Source organism: Acomys minous (genome assembly GCF_964271855.1).
Source record: "Acomys minous genome assembly, chromosome: 14".
Lineage (NCBI taxonomy): Eukaryota > Metazoa > Chordata > Mammalia > Rodentia > Muridae > Acomys > Acomys minous.
In genome coordinates, this window is record NC_140496.1 from 55,114,592 (window position 1) to 55,132,615 (window position 18,024).

Here is an 18,024-nt window from a genome sequence, read left to right on the forward strand (position 1 = left end):
TGGAAGGTTTTGCCCATTCTAAGAGAATCTTCTCTCCTGGCTAAATCCTTCCTGCAAAAGTTCTGAGACCTGCCCAAAGGCATTGCTTAAATGACTCCAGGTGTATTCAACGTGACAATCAAGAATAAGCATTTCTGTCTGTTAATATTCAAAGTACTCACTAACGTACTACTTCCTGTCATTTTGTTGATTTTCCAGTGTTTGGCTCTTCCTATTCCTTCACTAGTCTTCTAGCATGTTCTTTCCTGTAGTTTTATAAATGAGTTTATTTTCCTCTTCAATCTGAAGAGCATCTTCTGTAAAGTTGGCTTAGTGGTCACGGATTGCTTCAGTTCATTTTTAACTATAAAAAGTTCTTTCTCCTTCTGCTATGACAAGAGGAATCTGCACTGGCAGTTACTGTCTTTCAGAAGGTAGATTCCATCACCCCACACTCCTTGGCTTCTAGGGTTACGTTGAGAAACTTCTGGAACTCCAGTGGTTTTGTCTTTATATACTATTTGATATTTTTCTCTTACTGCTTTCAGTACTTCCCTTTGTTCTTTGTGTTTCAATTATGCTATACTGGGAGGCGCCCTCATAGTTACGTCTGTTTGGTGTTCTGTATATCTCGGGACCATAGAATGGCTTTGTCTTTCTCTAGTTTGGGGAAGTTTTCTGCTATGATTTTTATTAAATATGCTGCTTTTGTCTTTAGCCTGATGTGCATTTTATCTCTTTTCTATCTCCATGACTTGCAAATTTGGTTTTTAAACAGTGTTCTATGAAACCCACATGCTCTGTTCATAGTTTTTATTATCTTATCTCGATTGCTATCTCAATGTTGTAATTTTTCCATCTTGTCTTCTATCGCCAATATTCTATTTTCCATTTGATTTATTCTAGAATTGAGCTTTCTACTATGTTTGTAATGTGACTTACTACGTTTTCTCCTTCTAAAATTTCAATTCAACTGTTTTTGATATTCCTATTTGTAGTGGATGTACACATGTTTTTGTTTTGATCCCAAGTATAGGATGGGGAACAGACTTGTGAGAGATCAGGTAAAGTTTATCCACTAGAAGATGAACCACCTCATGCGGGGGCTTGGGGTTTGCCAGCTGAAACACAACTTAGTACAGACTCTGAGAGAAGATATAAATATGAGCCCAAAACAGGAGGCGGGGACTTTTGGGTCTTGGTATTGTTTGGCTGTTCATCACTCCACTTCAGGACTCTCCTAGAGAGAATTGCTCCAGAGAATGCTTCAAAGCTCTGTGTGTTCAGCTGCTGTTCCAGGTTCCAGCAGCAACTTTGGTTGAATTGCTGGTCTGCTGAAGTCCTGCCGATTACACCAGGGGATTCACTCCAGGAACTGAGTCCAAAAGGATCTATTTCTCCTGTTCCTATTAACTTCTTTTCTCTCCTGTCTAGGGTAGGTGGGTTGGAAGGGAGGTATAAGCACTAAAGAACCCCAAATAAAGTAGATTGGAAAAGGTCGAAGCCCATATCTTTCATTTTATTCAATTCCAGTTCCACATCTTATAACGACTTTCTTTTTGCATTTAGCCTTTTGTATTCTCTTTTAATTTATTTTGTTTATTTGCTTGTATCTTCTTTGTTTTTTTATTAAACATTCTTTTTTCTTTTAAGTTTTTGTTTGGGATTTTACCTAATTAGCTCTCTCTGGGAGCCATTACTGTGAAATTGGTAGTGTGTGTGTGTGTGTGTGTGTGTGTGTGTGTGTGTGTGTGTGTGTGTGTATTGTGTGGGGGGGTCTTTCTTACTTGCTTTTTCATGTTTCTTATATTATTTAATTGATCCTTGCATCTGTTATTTCATTGTTTGGATTTAATTAGCTATACTAATTCAATTAAAGTAGTTTCAATATTTAAGCTAAGGGGCAAGGTTGTGATGGTTTGTGTGTTTAGCCCAGAAGTTAAGTTCTTAGTTCATGAATCCAGCATATCTAGTGTGGCCCTTATATTACTCACAAAATGGACGATTAGATGCAGAAGCAAACATGGCTGATGAATAGGCCCACTACACTTATGTCCTATTAAACAGTTAAAAAGCAGTTCTCTCTAATGTCAATAATTATTGTTGAATAAATAATCAAGGATAGAACAGTTTATAATAATACATTAGTTACTAAAATTGTGAGCATAGGAAATATGGACTGGGTAAGGATGGGGGTTGGTATTAAATCAATTAAGAAAAAAAATCAAGATAAGAAAATTACCTGAGAAGAGAGAGTTGAAAGACTGTTATGGATCAGAGAGTTTATTATTAAAGATTATTAGTTTGTTGAGGTCACAGTTAAGATTGAAAAATAAAAAGGATATGAGGGAAAGAGAAAAGGGAAAAGAGGAAGGAATGAGAATTTTGTTTGAATGATCTAGCTATTGATGAGAATATCGACATCACCCAAGATTACTGTCTCTTGACCTATTGATCTCTTCTTTTCCTGTAATTTTCATTTTGTGAATCTAAGTGTACTCATGCTCAGTGCATCTCTTCTATTCATTCTTGGTTTATTTTTCCTTTCTTTATCTGTAGTGACCTTCTTTAACTCTTCCAAATAATTTTGGATTGAAGTTTGCATTCCCTGAGAAGAGACCAGCTGTTCACTTGTCCGTCGTTTGCACCTGTTTGGCATATTGGATCCAACCCCAACATTTTCAGCCTTTGTGTACTTTTGTGTGTCCCTTGCCTCTTATAAGGAGCAAACTGTTGCATGTGTGTGTGTGTGTATGTGTGTGTGTGTGTGTGTGTGTGTGTGTGTGTGTGTGTGTATTTGCATCTTTCAATTAGAGTTCAGACCATATATTCAAGATTATTATTGAGAGCTGTTTGCTGGCTCATGTAATTTTTTGTTCCTTCCCTGCTTTGTAAGAAAACTGTTTGTTGTGTCACTAGACATATTTGATTCTTCCCTACTTCTCTTTATTCATCTAGTCAATGCATAAAATTTATTTTTATGTTCTCCTGTGTTTGTGACTTTCTTCTTCCTCTGTGTATAGAATTCCCTAAAGTATCTTCTGGCTTAGAGGTCATAGACTGTTTTAATTTATAGTTTTCTCTAAAGGTTCTTATTTATTCACCAATTTGAAAATATTTTTTTCTGGATATAATCCTTTTGGTTGGTAGTTGAATAATCATAAGACTGATAGTGTAGCGCCAGAGAAGTCAGATGTGATTTGGGTGTAAGGTAATTTGTAAGTAAATTGGCATTTTCATCTAGCAGCTTTTAATTTTGTTTACCTGCTCTATAGTCTTAGCATTGTGACTCCAGTGTGTCTTGGGGAATTTCTTCTTTGCTCATGTCACTTGGGGTCCTAAGTGCCCCTTGTATTTTTGAGTGCATATTCTCCTGGGATTAGGAACTCTGTCCTTGTTTCATTAAATAGGTTTAATCAAATAGGTTTCCTATGCCTTTAGTTTATGGATCAGCTCTTCCCTCTGTTCTATAGATTCTTAGCTTTGGTATGATGATCAGGTCTAATGTTGTAGTTGTGCTTGAATTGTTTTTTTTTATTGACCATGGACTAAAACTTTAAGAACTGTGAGCCAAAGTAGCTCCATTATTTTAAGCTGATTAAGCTAGATATTTCATCACAGTAATGGAAAACTGATTAGCACCAGAATTTTCAAGTATTGGAAGAATGGTAGCTCTGAATCTGGTTGAAATATTCATCAAAACTAGCCCTTCAGCAAAGAGGGGAAACTAGGACCTTCTTGGCAGAAGGAGCACTATGAAGCTTTATCACCAAAGATCTACTTTATAAGAACTTCTTCTTTTTATTTATTTCTAAAATTTATGTATGTGTATTGGACTTACATCATTTTCTCCTCCTCCCACCAAACCCTCCTGTGCCCCAATATCTCAAATTCATGGCCTCTTATTATTATATGGCCAACTCTTGTTGATGTGTGTGTGTGTGTACATATACATATATGCTAATAAATATATAAATACAACCTAATGGTTTATTTAGTGTTGTTTGTACATATATGTTGTAGGGATGACCTCTTGGCCTTGGGAAAGCCAATCAGGAGGCTTATCCCTGGTGAAGACTGAGTCTCTCTCTCTCATCAGTTATTAATTTCCTGTAGCTCTTCATCTAGGTGTAGCACCTTGTAAGATTCCTCATCCACACTAAGATGTCAACTGATGCCACAGAAAGATGCCCCTTAAAAGGAGTTCTTCGTGGAACTTTTCTAAAAAGGAAGGAAACTAAAGAGAACTAACCTTAATAGTTCAAGGAGAGAAGAAAAATGGAGAGGGTATAGATATGAATAAATATACTTCCTTTGTCCACACAAGCTCTTTAAGCAAAACTGTAGCAATGTGTCAATGTATGTAGTTTTCAGTGTATGTAGATCCAACATTTGATATAATTAAACCATTAGTGTGGAGGGTGAAAAGATGTAAAGGAGGCAGTGCTCCTGCATAGCTCTTGAATTGACAAATTGGTGACATATATAGAATTATAGTTTATGTATAAATAATGTAACACCTATATAATCACTAAAATGCACTAAGAGACACACTAAAGCACTGTAAGTAAATCAACATGGAATATTGAATCAATAATAAGGTGGAGGAAACCAAAGAAATAAACAGAGAAAAAATAGATGATAATAGATGGCATATTCAATCTCTAACTTGCTATGTTAACATTTAAGTATATATTGAGAAGCATGGGAGAATGGGGAAATAGAAGGATCCAGAGGATCCTAGAAACCTACAAGAAGAACATTATGATGGATAGATCTGGGCCCAGGGGTCCTGCTCAAACTATGGCACCAGCCAAGGAAAATACGTGCAATAAATTTCGAACCCCTACCCAGATCTAGCCAATGGACAGGACATTCTCCACAGTTGAGTGGAGAGTGGGGACTGACTTTCACATAAACTCTGGTGCCCCATATTTGACCATGTCCCCTGGATGGGGAGGCCTGGTGGCACTCAGAGGAAGGATAGCAGGCTACCAAGAAGAGACTTGATACCCTATGAGCATATAGAAGGCCACGATGTCCCCCTCAGTCATAGTCATAGGGGAGAGGAGTAAGGGGAAAATGGGAGGGAGGGAGGAATGGGAAGATACAAGGGATGGGATAACAAGTGAGATGTAATATTAATAAAATATGTAAAAACATTTAAGTATATTGAGTTTAAATGGTCTAGGTGTTCAAGGTAAAAGACAGAGATAGCAGACTATTTATTTTCAAAAAGAGAACAATAAAAATGATACAATAACTATATGTGTCTACAAGGATCTTATATCAAATACAAAAGAATGCTGAGAGTAAAAAGAAAGAGAAAGAAAAATTGAAACACAAGAGAATAAGAGAAGGTGTATTATTATCAAAAGCAAAACATTGACAAGGACTGTATATCATGACAAGAGTCAATCTACTTACATCAATTAAGTTTAAACATATCTATTTATATACAATGTATATTGTACATAATAGACATTTATGTGTATATGGGGTATATGTTTATGTATATGATGTGTGTGTATGTGTGTGTGTATGTGTATGTGTATATGTATATGTATATGTATATGTATATGTATATGTATGTATATCCAGAGCTGAGTAGTAGTAGGAAGCATGCTGAACAAGCCATGGGAGCAAGGCCGTAAGCAGCATTCCTCCATAGCCACCGCTTCAGTTCCTGCCCTGGCTCTGCTCCTCAATGTTGGACTGTAACCTAGAAGTTATAAGCCGACATAAAACCCTTCTTCCTCAAGTTCTGGCTAGTGTTTTATTACATCAACAGAAAAGAATTAATATAAACTTGTCTGTTTAGGTCTTTTTTTGAGACAGGGTCTTTATGTCTGGCTGCCCTAGAACTCTCTATATAGGTCATGCTGGCCTCAGACTCGTATAGATCCACTTGTCTCTGCCTCCTGAGTGCTGAGATTAAGGCTCTGTGCCACGAGTCTAGTTTTAATGCAAACTTCTATGCAGACTATAAAAGAATACTTTCCAACTCTAAGATAAACAAACTTCAAAAAAGGATCAAACATTTGAACACACACTTCAGGAAAGATGTGCAGATAGCAATTAAGTATATAAAAGTGTGATCAACATATTTGTTATGGTGACCCAAATTAAGACTAAAACAAGCCACCAGTACCCCTCCTCTCGGGGGACTAACATTTTAAAGACTGAACCAAATGTTAGCAAGAATATGGGACAATCAGAGCCTAGTATAGCCATGTGCTAGGATACCACTGCAATGAGAAAGGAATCAAGAAAGAGGGGGAAAAAGCAGAAAAGCACAACCCACCGACTCATGCATCAACATTGGGTGAATTTCCAGGTGCATATGCTGGCAAGAATTTTTTATATGTGTATAATTCCATTTAGAGAAGAGATTTTTAAAGATGACAAAAGCAAATATGTAATAGAAAGATAGAAATCAGATGGTTTCAGCAGTGTACGCCTGTCTAATCATCAGACTGTGCACTTCAAATGTGTGTGGTACCCTGCATATCAACTGCACCTCAGTACAGCCTCTGGACAGACAAAGCATCTTTCTTGTATTTTAAAGTCACCTTGGAAGGCTGGTACAGAGGAAATGTAAATAGCAGAGTGAATGCCTCTTTCTGTGATGACACATAAAGAGTGGAGAGCAATCTTGTCATGGGTGCATTAGTGTCTAGGGCCAGAGAGAATGGCTCAATGCAGAAGAATCATCAGAGAAATTAAATATGCTTTATGGAGTGGCGTAAGCTTCCACTAAAGTATTGGGCCCAGACAAACTGTATTCATAGTTTAATGCAAAAAGATAGCCCATAAGCTGTGTGACTAGGGAACTCAAGGGCTTCTGACTTATTGTGCATGTTTGGAAGTGTACCATGGTCCCTGAAATTATTCGGCCACCCTGATCGTATGGGCCCAAAATCTTCCTGATTCAGAATTTTTTCTCAGGAAGCCATCACTGAGGCAGAACCCATGGTGCCTAGGCACACAGGATTTTCCAGCTTTTGCTGCAAAGTTTTCTACCACTTATGCCCAGTGTCACCATATGTGTTCAGAAAAGAGGTTAATGATCAGGTCAGAAGTTAGTGCCCCCCCAAAATGGTGGCAAGTTTCCTGCAGAAACTGGATCCCAAGCCTTCTTCTGTAGCTTGTCAACAGCCAGGTGTGAGGAGGCTGGAGCGCGGAACCCTTAGTTCTCATTTATAAGAAAGTCAAGCGGAATGCACCTCACTCCGCATTGCTCTGCCACCTCCCCATTCTGAAAAGATAGTTGGCATCCTATAGGTGTCCAACACAGCCACAAAAGTAGCCTGCTGGGCAAGAGTCCTGGGTTTTCTTCAGAGCAAAACCATATCTGAGCGGTTTATAATTTTCAGAAAAGCAGGAAAGCAGCTGGCTCATCAGCAGAAAGGCCATGTCATCGACACATCCTTGGCAAGGAGAGCCATCAAAACGACTCCAACTCTAGAAGTGTCTTAGAGAACGCCTTTGTGCTGAAGATCATTAACAACTGGACTATGCTGGATCCGTGGCCTTTTGACATGGGTATGGAATATGTAGTGTGCCTCTAACAGCAGAGGGCTTGACTGGGGATGTACCGAAGGCCTACGCTTGAGCTACCCTCACTTAGCATCTTCAGAGTTATTTGACCACAAAACAAGTGTGCATGATTAGGTATCTCAGACTGGCAGAAAGCTCTTTCAGGGAGTGAAGAAGCACTTAAGATACTGTGGCAGACTCCACCCGTGTTCTCAGGCTCTCTGGCTGTGCACCTCAGTCCAGAGCATACAGCTTTCTGTGAAGGGGTCTCAACTATTAGTTGTGGTCCAGAAAATAGTTTCATGGGCCATCAGAGTTAGCCTGCAGTTACTCATCCCACGGACTGCGTTGATTTTTATAAGAAATATGCAAAATATTGTCATCAGCAAAAATAAAAGGAAGCAGGCTACCCTTATAGATGGAACCTCTTAACAGCCGCATGTGAAAGTTCAAACATCTAGACAGCTGATCACAAGATAATAAGCAAAGAACAGGACAGATGAGCAGCAGATGAAAAGATTAAAAGGAAAGAGATATGACTGAAAGCTACACAGCCAGAAAGGGATTGGATGAGGGGATTTTAGATTTAGCATTTTTGGCTTGCAGGAATCCACTAGAGATCAAATTAAACATTACTATCCCAGTTTACAAATAAGAAAACGTAGGCTTAGGTTAGTTAGTTAGCAAGTTGACAGAGTTCAACAAGCACCAAATAACAGCCACATTTTCCTATGCTTTTTATTTTCTTTGAGACAGGGTTTCACAATGAAACCTAAATTAGCTTAAAATTCATTTGGGTGGCCTAAAACGCTCCTGCAGCCTCTGCCCTCCTGGGGCTGGGAGTACCATAGCTGTGCATCATCGCATTTAGTTGATGCTGTGCTTTTCACTCTATCTGTTGACCTCTGGGCTCAGCCAGCAGACCGACTTGTACTCACCATCCATACTTAATGGGACATGTAGGCAAATAGAATGAAAAGGAGTTAGACAAATTAAAAAATTGAAATATAAGCGTTTCCTTATACAAGCCAAGGTGTGGCGGCTCCTACAGTACATAAGGCAGAGGTTAACAGAGGCAGAAGGAAGCTTAGTGTGACAGGCTTCCTGAGTGGGTACAGCATGGGTGTGACAGGCTTCCTGAGTGGGTACAGCGTGGGTGTGACAGGCCTCCTGAGAGGGTATGGTGCAGGTGTGACAGGCCTCCTGAGTGGGTACAGCGTGGGTGTGACAGGCCTCCTGAGTGGGTATGGTGCAGGTGTGACAGGTCTCCTGAGTGGGTATGGTGCAGGTGTGACAGGCCTCCTGAGTGGGTACAGTGTGGGTGTGACAGGCCTCCTGAGTGGGTATGGTGCAGGTGTGACAGGCTTCCTGAGTGGGTATAGTGTGGGTGTGACAGGTCTCCTGAGTGGGTACAGTGTGGGTGTGACAGGCCTCCTGAGTGGGTACAGTGTGGGTGTGACAGGCCTCCTGAGTGGGTACAGTATGGGTGTGACAGGTCTCCTGAGTGGGTACAGTGCAGGTGTGACAGGTCTCCTGAGTGGGTACAGTGTGGGTGTGACAGGACTCCTGAGTGGGTACAGTGCAGGAGTGACAGGCCTCCTGAGTGGGTACAGTGCAGGTGTGACAGGTCTCCTGAGTGGGTACAGTGTGGGTGTGACAGGCCTCCTGAGTGGGTACAGTACAGTTGTGACAGGCCTCCTGAGTGGGTACAGTGCAGGTGTGACAGGCCTCCTGAGTGGGTACAGTGCTGGTGTGACAGGCCTCCTGAGTGGGTACAGTGCAGGTGTGACAGGCCTCATGAGTGGTACAGTGCAGGTGTGACAGGCCTCCTGAGTGGGTACAGTGTGGGTATGACAGGCCTCCTGAGTGGGTACAGTGTGGGTGTGACAGGTCTCCTGAGTGGGTACAGTGCTGGTGTGACAGGCCTCCTGAGTGGGTACAGTATGGGTGTGACAGGCCTCCTGAGTGGGTACAGTATGGGTGTGACAGGCCTCCTGAGTGGGTACAGTGTGGGTGTGACAGGTCTCCTGAGTGGGTACAGTGTGGGTGTGACAGGTCTCCTGAGTGGGTACAGTGCAGGTGTGACAGGCCTCCTGAGTGGGTACAGTGTGGGTGTGACAGGCCTCCTGAGTGGGTACAGTGTGGGTGTGACAAGTCTCCTGAGTGGGTACAGTACAGTTGTGACAGGCCTCCTGAGTGGGTACAGTACAGTTGTGACAGGTCTCCTGAGTGGGTACAGTGCAGGTGTGACAGGCCTCCTGAGTGGGTACAGTGCTGGTGTGATGGGCCTCCTGAGTGGGTACAGTGCTGGTGTGACAGGCCTCCTGAGTGGGTACAGTGCAGGTGTGACAGGCCTCATGAGTGGTACAGTGCAGGTGTGACAGGCCTCCTGAGTGGGTACAGTGTGGGTATGACAGGCCTCCTGAGTGGGTACAGTGTGGGTGTGACAGGTCTCCTGAGTGGGTACAGTGCTGGTGTGACAGGCCTCCTGAGTGGGTACAGTATGGGTGTGACAGGCCTCCTGAGTGGGTACAGTATGGGTGTGACAGGCCTCCTGAGTGGGTACAGTGTGGGTGTGACAGGTCTCCTGAGTGGGTACAGTGTGGGTGTGACAGGTCTCCTGAGTGGGTACAGTGCAGGTGTGACAGGCCTCCTGAGTGGGTACAGTGCTGGTGTGATGGGCCTCCTGAGTGGGTACAGTGCTGGTGTGATGGGCCTCCTGAGTGGGTACAGTGCTGGTGTGATGGGCCTCCTGAGTGGGTACAGTGCTGGTGTGACAGGCCTCCTGAGTGGGTACAGTGCTGGTGTGACAGGCCTCCTGAGTGGGTACAGTGCTGGTGTGACAGGTCTCCTGAGTGGGTACAGTGCAGGTGTGACAGGCCTCCTGAGTGGGTACAGTGCTGGTGTGATGGGTCTCCTGAGTGGGTACAGTGCTGGTGTGATGGGCCTCCTGAGTGGGTACAATGCTGGTGTGACAGGCCTCCTGAGTGGGTACAATGCTGGTGTGACAGGCCTCCTGAGTGGGTACAGTGTGGGTGTGACAGGCCTCCTGAGTGGGTACAGTGTAGGTGTGACAGGCCTCCTGAGTGGGTACAGTGTGGGTGTGACAGGCCTCCTGAGTGGGTACAGTATGGGTGTGACAGGTCTCCTGAGTGGGTACAGTGCAGGTGTGACAGGTCTCCTGAGTGGGTACAGTGTGGGTGTGACAGGACTCCTGAGTGGGTACAGTGCAGGAGTGACAGGCCTCCTGAGTGGGTACAGTGCAGGTGTGACAGGTCTCCTGAGTGGGTACAGTGTGGGTGTGACAGGCCTCCTGAGTGGGTACAGTACAGTTGTGACAGGCCTCCTGAGTGGGTACAGTGCAGGTGTGACAGGCCTCCTGAGTGGGTACAGTGCTGGTGTGACAGGCCTCCTGAGTGGGTACAGTGCAGGTGTGACAGGCCTCATGAGTGGTACAGTGCAGGTGTGACAGGCCTCCTGAGTGGGTACAGTGTGGGTATGACAGGCCTCCTGAGTGGGTACAGTGTGGGTGTGACAGGTCTCCTGAGTGGGTACAGTGCTGGTGTGACAGGCCTCCTGAGTGGGTACAGTATGGGTGTGACAGGCCTCCTGAGTGGGTACAGTATGGGTGTGACAGGCCTCCTGAGTGGGTACAGTGTGGGTGTGACAGGTCTCCTGAGTGGGTACAGTGTGGGTGTGACAGGTCTCCTGAGTGGGTACAGTGCAGGTGTGACAGGCCTCCTGAGTGGGTACAGTGTGGGTGTGACAGGCCTCCTGAGTGGGTACAGTGTGGGTGTGACAAGTCTCCTGAGTGGGTACAGTACAGTTGTGACAGGCCTCCTGAGTGGGTACAGTACAGTTGTGACAGGTCTCCTGAGTGGGTACAGTGCAGGTGTGACAGGCCTCCTGAGTGGGTACAGTGCTGGTGTGATGGGCCTCCTGAGTGGGTACAGTGCTGGTGTGATGGGCCTCCTGAGTGGGTACAGTGCTGGTGTGATGGGCCTCCTGAGTGGGTACAGTGCTGGTGTGACAGGCCTCCTGAGTGGGTACAGTGCTGGTGTGACAGGCCTCCTGAGTGGGTACAGTGCTGGTGTGACAGGTCTCCTGAGTGGGTACAGTGCAGGTGTGACAGGCCTCCTGAGTGGGTACAGTGCTGGTGTGATGGGTCTCCTGAGTGGGTACAGTGCTGGTGTGATGGGCCTCCTGAGTGGGTACAATGCTGGTGTGACAGGCCTCCTGAGTGGGTACAATGCTGGTGTGACAGGCCTCCTGAGTGGGTACAGTGTGGGTGTGACAGGCCTCCTGAGTGGGTACAGTGTAGGTGTGACAGGCCTCCTGAGTGGGTACAGTGTGGGTGTGACAGGCCTCCTGAGTGGGTACAGTGCAGGTGTGACAGGCCTCCTGAGTGGGTACAGTGTGAGTGTGACAGGCCTCCTGAGTGGGTACAGTGCTAGTGTGATGGGCCTCTTGAGTGGGTACAGTGCTGGTGTGACAGGCCTCCTGAGTGGTACAGTGCAGGTGTGACAGGCCTCCTGAGTGGGTACAGTGCAGGTGTGACAGGCCTCCTGAGTGGGTACAGTGCGGGTGTGACAGGTCTCCTGAGTGGGTACAGTGCAGGTGTGACAGGCCTCCTGAGTGGGTACAGTGTGGGTGTGACAGGCCTCCTGAGTGGGTACAGTACAGTTGTGACAGGTCTCCTGAGGGGGTACAGTACAGTTGTAACAGGCCTCCTGAGGGGGTACAGTGCAGGAGTGACAGGCCTCCTGAGTGGGTACAGTGCAGGTGTGACAGGCCTCCTGAGTAGGTACAGGATTTGTGACAGGCCTCCTGAGTGAGAACAGTGCAGGTGTGACAGGCTTCCTTAGTGGGTAGGATGCTGGTGAATCTTCATTGTTAACCTGGCACAAACCTAGAAACCCTTGGAAAGAGGACCACACCTCACCTGAAGACCTGCCTGAACGTCTGTGGGCATGCCTAGGAGAGACTCCCTGGATTGATGATTGATGTGGGCGAGCCAACCCCACTGTAGGCAGGTAGGCCTGGGCTATATACGAATGCTATCTAATGATGTGACAGGAAGCCAACCAGTAAGCCACGTTCCTCCTTGGTTTCGGCTTCAGTTCATTTGTGTGAATTCCTGCCCTAGCTTCCCTCACACAGTGACTGTGATCTGAAAAGTGTAAGGCGTGAGCTAAGACCATTCCCTCCCTAAGCCGGTTTTGGTCAGCCAGCAGGAGAGGACACGTCCCATCAAGACAGAGCCAAAGAAGGGAGTCTGAGCACAGTCACAAGCTGTCTGCATAGCTGATCCCCTTGTAAACGGCATAGCGGATGCCTTAAGGGACACTGCCATCGAAGCAACCCCCATCAGCAGCGGCCTGGGATCTCCTCCCCCCGGGGATTTCACAGGCCACAGTGCTTTCCATAAAACATCAGGAGCAATATGATTCTTCGCAAACGAATGGGTTTTGAAAACATCCCGGAGTTACTCGTAGTACGATGGCTTTGGAATACGCTCACTGAGGAGCGTGAGCGACATAGTTGGGTGATAATACTGTGTGGGCTTCTGTGGCTCTGAGAGCTGAGCTACTGTGTGCCTAGAAAATTGGCTCGCATGGAAACAGGGCGAGAGCCAGACTCCCCGTGAGACCTCCTAATTGGGCTCGTGTTCCCAATTTCCCATCATCCCTTTCCCACAGTGACCCAGTTGCTGGTGGATTGTCGAGAAGGGGGTGGATATTTCATGATCCCCTTCGATGGAGTGAATAATTGAAAGTGGAGAGTGGTATGTCAGGGCTTCTTTGAAGGATGTAATTAGGTAATATCATGCAAGAAGAGAAGCCATAAAGTTAATAAAATGCAGACGAGAAGGAACTGCAGCTCTGCTCATCTGCGTCATCTCATTTACAGAATTTAAGATGAAACAATGGAGATAAACCAAGAAGTCACACTTGCTTGTCACAACTGCCTCGGGAGTCTGACCTTTGGCCATCAATCAAAGGGAACGCCCTCTACCGGAAGTCTGTCTTTACCGTTCTTGACCTGAAGCAGAGAAAGAAGAAAGACAACGTTCTGAGTGCGTTTGAGGTACATTCCAGTTACATCCGCAGCTCCCAACCAAACTTTTTTTTTAACTAGTAAGCTGTTTGAGAATATTTGAACATATGGTCCAGCCACACCTGAATTGTCCTGCCCACAAAGATGTCGAGAAAAAATATTTCTATTGCCCCTTCTGGAGCCATCTTAGTTACAGGGACAGGACAGATTCCAAACCATTGATGACTATGTCACTAATAACTTGTCCAAATGCTTTGGAAAGCATTGGTGTATTTCCGTTGGCTATTGAATTGATTAATTTGAGTTTCAGAAGTTGCCTTCTATCAACCCCCACCGTGTGTGTGTGTGTGTGTGTGTGTGTGTGTGTGTGTGTGTGTGTAAGAGAGGGAGGGGGAGAAGAAGGAAGAAGAGGAGGAGGAGCAGCTTTTTAGATTTCAAAAAGCTAAAAGAAGTGTGCATTTGTCTGTTCATTTATTGATGGTCTGTTAATGAGCACCTTGTTGGGCACAGAAATAATAACATTCTCTGCCAGAATTCTGAGGTCAGAGTCAAGTACATATGAGGGAAAGCGAGGACAGATGAATTTCAGTGGAAAAAGGTACAGCCAACTGGGAAAACTGACCAGGGAGGGAAAGATAAGCCACCCAGAGAGATAAGTGCAGGCAACTGTAGTCTACTGGAGGCCTTTTCTTAGTGTCCTGGATCGTCTGAAGTCATAGGTTAGGGTCATATTAAGTTCGGATTTATTTATTTATTTATTTATTTTTTATTTCACACATGCATACCACAACTTGCATGTGATGATAAAAGAAAGAAAGAAAGAAAGAAAGAAAGAAAGAAAGAAAGAAAGAAACAGTAACTTTCTGATTGAAGGAGTCAGTTTTCATCTCCCACCATGAGGGTCTCAGGGTCATCAGCCTTTGCTGCAGGTATCTTAACAATCTCGCCAGCTCTATATTATGTTCTATAATTGCCCACAACCAAGAACCGTGTTCTCCTGCAACCACCGAGGTTCTGTATCCTACACTGTCTAATCACCGGCTTCTGTGGCATACCAGAAGTTGAGTGAGCTGTGTGATTTCTTGGAAATCAAGCCTCCTCCAGCTCATGAATAGTGCTCTCTGTAAATGGTGCCAGTCACTGTGGGTTGGTCAGCAAAGGTCCAGGTTTGCCGATCTACATGTAATAATCAAAACTTTTCCCCAAACCTCTTACAACCTGCACCAGAACAGCTAGCCTTCTGGCATGGGCAGATACTGGGGAAATACCATGTCACATCGCTCAACATGATGCACAGTAGAAATCAAGATGTTTTCAACTTTTTTGGGTAGTACCATGATAACTGAAAAGGTATTTGCTTGTAGAAACAGTTAATGTGGATATTGACTGACATTAGTGCACACACACAAAACATCATCACCACAGCACAGAAAGCTTTCCCATAGGTTAGTAGCATATTCAAGATTAGCAGGGATCGTCAAACCATCGTAAGATGTCTGTGTGGTCAAGAAAATTGAAACAAGGGAAAGATTGTCAAAGCGAAATGAGATAGATGGCATAAGTTATTTTGAAACAATTGTCTTTGTCTATAAGAATCTATTAAATATGAGGCACCAAAGTACGTGTGAAAGTCAGACCCCACTCTCCACTCCACTGTGGAGAATGTCCTGTCCATTGGCTAGATCTGGGTAGGGGTTTGAAGTTTACTGCCTGTATTGCCCTTGGCTGGTGCCACTCAGAGGAAGGATAGCAGGCTACCAAGAAGAGACTTGATACCCTATGAGCATATACAAGGGGAGGAGGTACCCCCCAGTCACAGTCATAGGGGAAAGGAGTAGAGGGAAAATGGGAGGGAGGGAGGAATGGGAGGATGCAAGGGATGGGATAACCATTGAGATGTAATAAGAATAAGTTAATAAAATTAAATTTTAAAAAAGAGTCTATTAAAAAGGTGACACTGGGACCTGGAGAAGATGGCTTAGCAGTTGAGTGTGCCTACTGCTCTTGGTAGAAGACCATAGTTCAGTTCCCAGCACCTATGTCCGTCTGCTCACAATCATCCAACGCCTCCTTCTGGCCTCTTCAGGCAACTGCACCCACCTGTATATATTCTCCCACAGACACACATATAAATATAAATTTAAAATAAAAATAAGTATTTTTAAAGGGGTGGCATCAGCCCTTGGTTAAAGGGACAGTTTTGGAGCAGACAAGCTTGCCGGAGTACTTCTTGTTTAAGGTCCGTGTGGTCTTCGTGTAAGCTGCGGCTCTGACAGACTCCTCAGTGATCTTTTTACCACGCATAGGTATGGAGACATCTGCTTCATATCCTCTGGGTTTTATTTGTTTCATGAGTTTCACACAAGTGGATCTGGCGTGATTCTGACAGCTGTCTACAGGGAATGTCAATCCACAGTTAACAATGTTTTTGCAGTTGGTACCACTATAAATCCACATTACTTATTGACATTGAAAAAAAAAACCCACATGTGAGTACAAGTCCTGAGATGTCCTAAATTCAATTACGAGGGCCAGAGGCTGGGCAGATGCAAAGATAAGGAGAGTTAATAAGACCTTTGAGGGAGCCAATAGAGAGACTATCGCACACTGTTTTATTTTGATTGGTGGGTGCTCATCGTCCGCAGTGATGGATTCGAAAAGATGTTTTCACTCCAGGGTGTCATGCACTGTGACTGCACTCCCTCGCCCCCTCTTCTCTCCCCATCTCCACCTGCTTGTCCCTCTTTCCCCAAGGTCAGCTTGCTTTCACTTTCATCCCATATACAAATAAATTATTTTATGTATCTATACAACCCACAAATGGGAGAGAAAAATAAAACATTTGTCTTTCTAAATTGCATCCTTTTTTTTTTTTTTTTTTGGTAATGGTGTATATTTTATTCTTCTTTATGGGTGAATGAAATCTCTTGTGTTTCTCTGTTGCTGTGCTAAAACATTAACCACAGCCCCACCCCCCAACAACAACAACAACAACAAAAACCTTGGGGGAGAAAAGAGTGTGTTTGGCTTAGAAGTTACAGTCCATCATCAAGGAAAGCCCTTGGCTTGCTCAACCGACTCTTTTTGGAAGCCCAGGCCCACTTGTCCTGAGATGGCCCCGCCCACAGTGGGCGTGTCCTTCCACATTAATCACTAATCAAGAAAATATTTCATGGGCATGCCAGTCTGATGGAGGAACCTCCTCATTTGCAGTTCTCTCTAAGCAGGTGACTCTAGTTTGTGTCAGGTTGGTAAAGACTAAGCAGGTGTGTGTGTGTGTGTGTGTGTGTGTGTGTGTGTATGTGCGCGTGCGCCTGTGCATGTGCGTGCCCACATGCTAATTTTCTGTCTCCATTCATGTATTTATAGATACCTAGAATGATTCTATGTGATAGGAAGTTGCTGTGTCTCTTATTTACTTGTTTATTGAGACAGGCTCTCATCTTGTAACTCAAGATGGCCACAAAGTCCATATGAAGCCCAGGATGAGCTTGAACTCCTCATCCTCTTGCCTCCATTGCCAGGGGTTCAGGTGATAGGTGAGCACCACCATGGCTCGGTAACAGTATGGAGAATGGTATGATAATAAACACGTATGTGCAAGTGTCTCAGTGGTCTGTTGACTTAGAGTCCTTTGAGTATATACTCAGCAGTGATATAGTTGGGTCAAATGGTAGTTCTATTTTTAATTTTTACAGGAATTTCCATGAGGCTGAGATAATGTTTAATTCTACCAGTTGTAGTGGTTGTAAACATGTTTTTATTTTGATCCCAACTGTGAGATGTGATACAGACTTGTGTAAGGGTGTGTGGTGTTTTTCTGTTGAAAACAGACTTGTGAGAGAACAGGTGATGTTTGTCCAATGGAAGAGGAACCGCTTCTTGCAGGGGCATGGTCTTTGCCAATTGATAAACATCCTAGTACTGACTCTGAGAGGAGATATATATATGCCCAAAACAAGAGGCGGGGGTCTTTGCTGTTCATTGCTCCACTTAGAGACATCCTGGAGAGAACTACACCAGCTGATGCTTCCAGGCTCTGGGTTCCAGCTGCTGTTCTGGGTTCTAGCAGCTGTGGCTGCAGTCGCCTTCACTGAATTGCTGATTTACCATTTAACTGGTCTTTTGGAATCCTGCCGACTACACTAGTGGAACTGCTTCAGGGAACTGAGTATAAAAAGACTTATTTCGTTCAAGGCCAGTTTGGTCTGCAAAGGGAGTCCAGGACAGCTAAGGCTACACAGAGAAACCCTGTCTCAAAACACAATAAAACAAACAAAATGAAACCTTCTGTTCCTATTAACCTCTTTTTTTTCTCCTATCCAGAGTAGATGGGTTGTAAGGGAAGCAAAAGCATTAAAGAACCTCAAATAAAGTAGGTTTTGAAAAGTTCAAAGCCTACAACCATGTGGCTGCTCTTTCCCCTTCATCCTTAACAGCATTTTAAAA

The 18,024-nt window shown here is 44.4% G+C and overlaps 1 pseudogene across 1 annotated transcript in view; it reads right to left on the reverse strand.

The window, feature by feature from the left end:
• The window catches only part of LOC311582478 (olfactory receptor 5V1-like), a 32,496-nt pseudogene extending 19,439 nt beyond the window's left edge, over positions 1–13,057 (reverse strand). The window contains exon 1 of the transcript in view: positions 13,008–13,057. The product of the transcript in view is annotated as an olfactory receptor 5V1-like (transcript). The remainder of the gene's footprint in view (positions 1–13,007) is intronic.
• Positions 13,058–18,024: the final 4,967 nt, after the last annotated feature.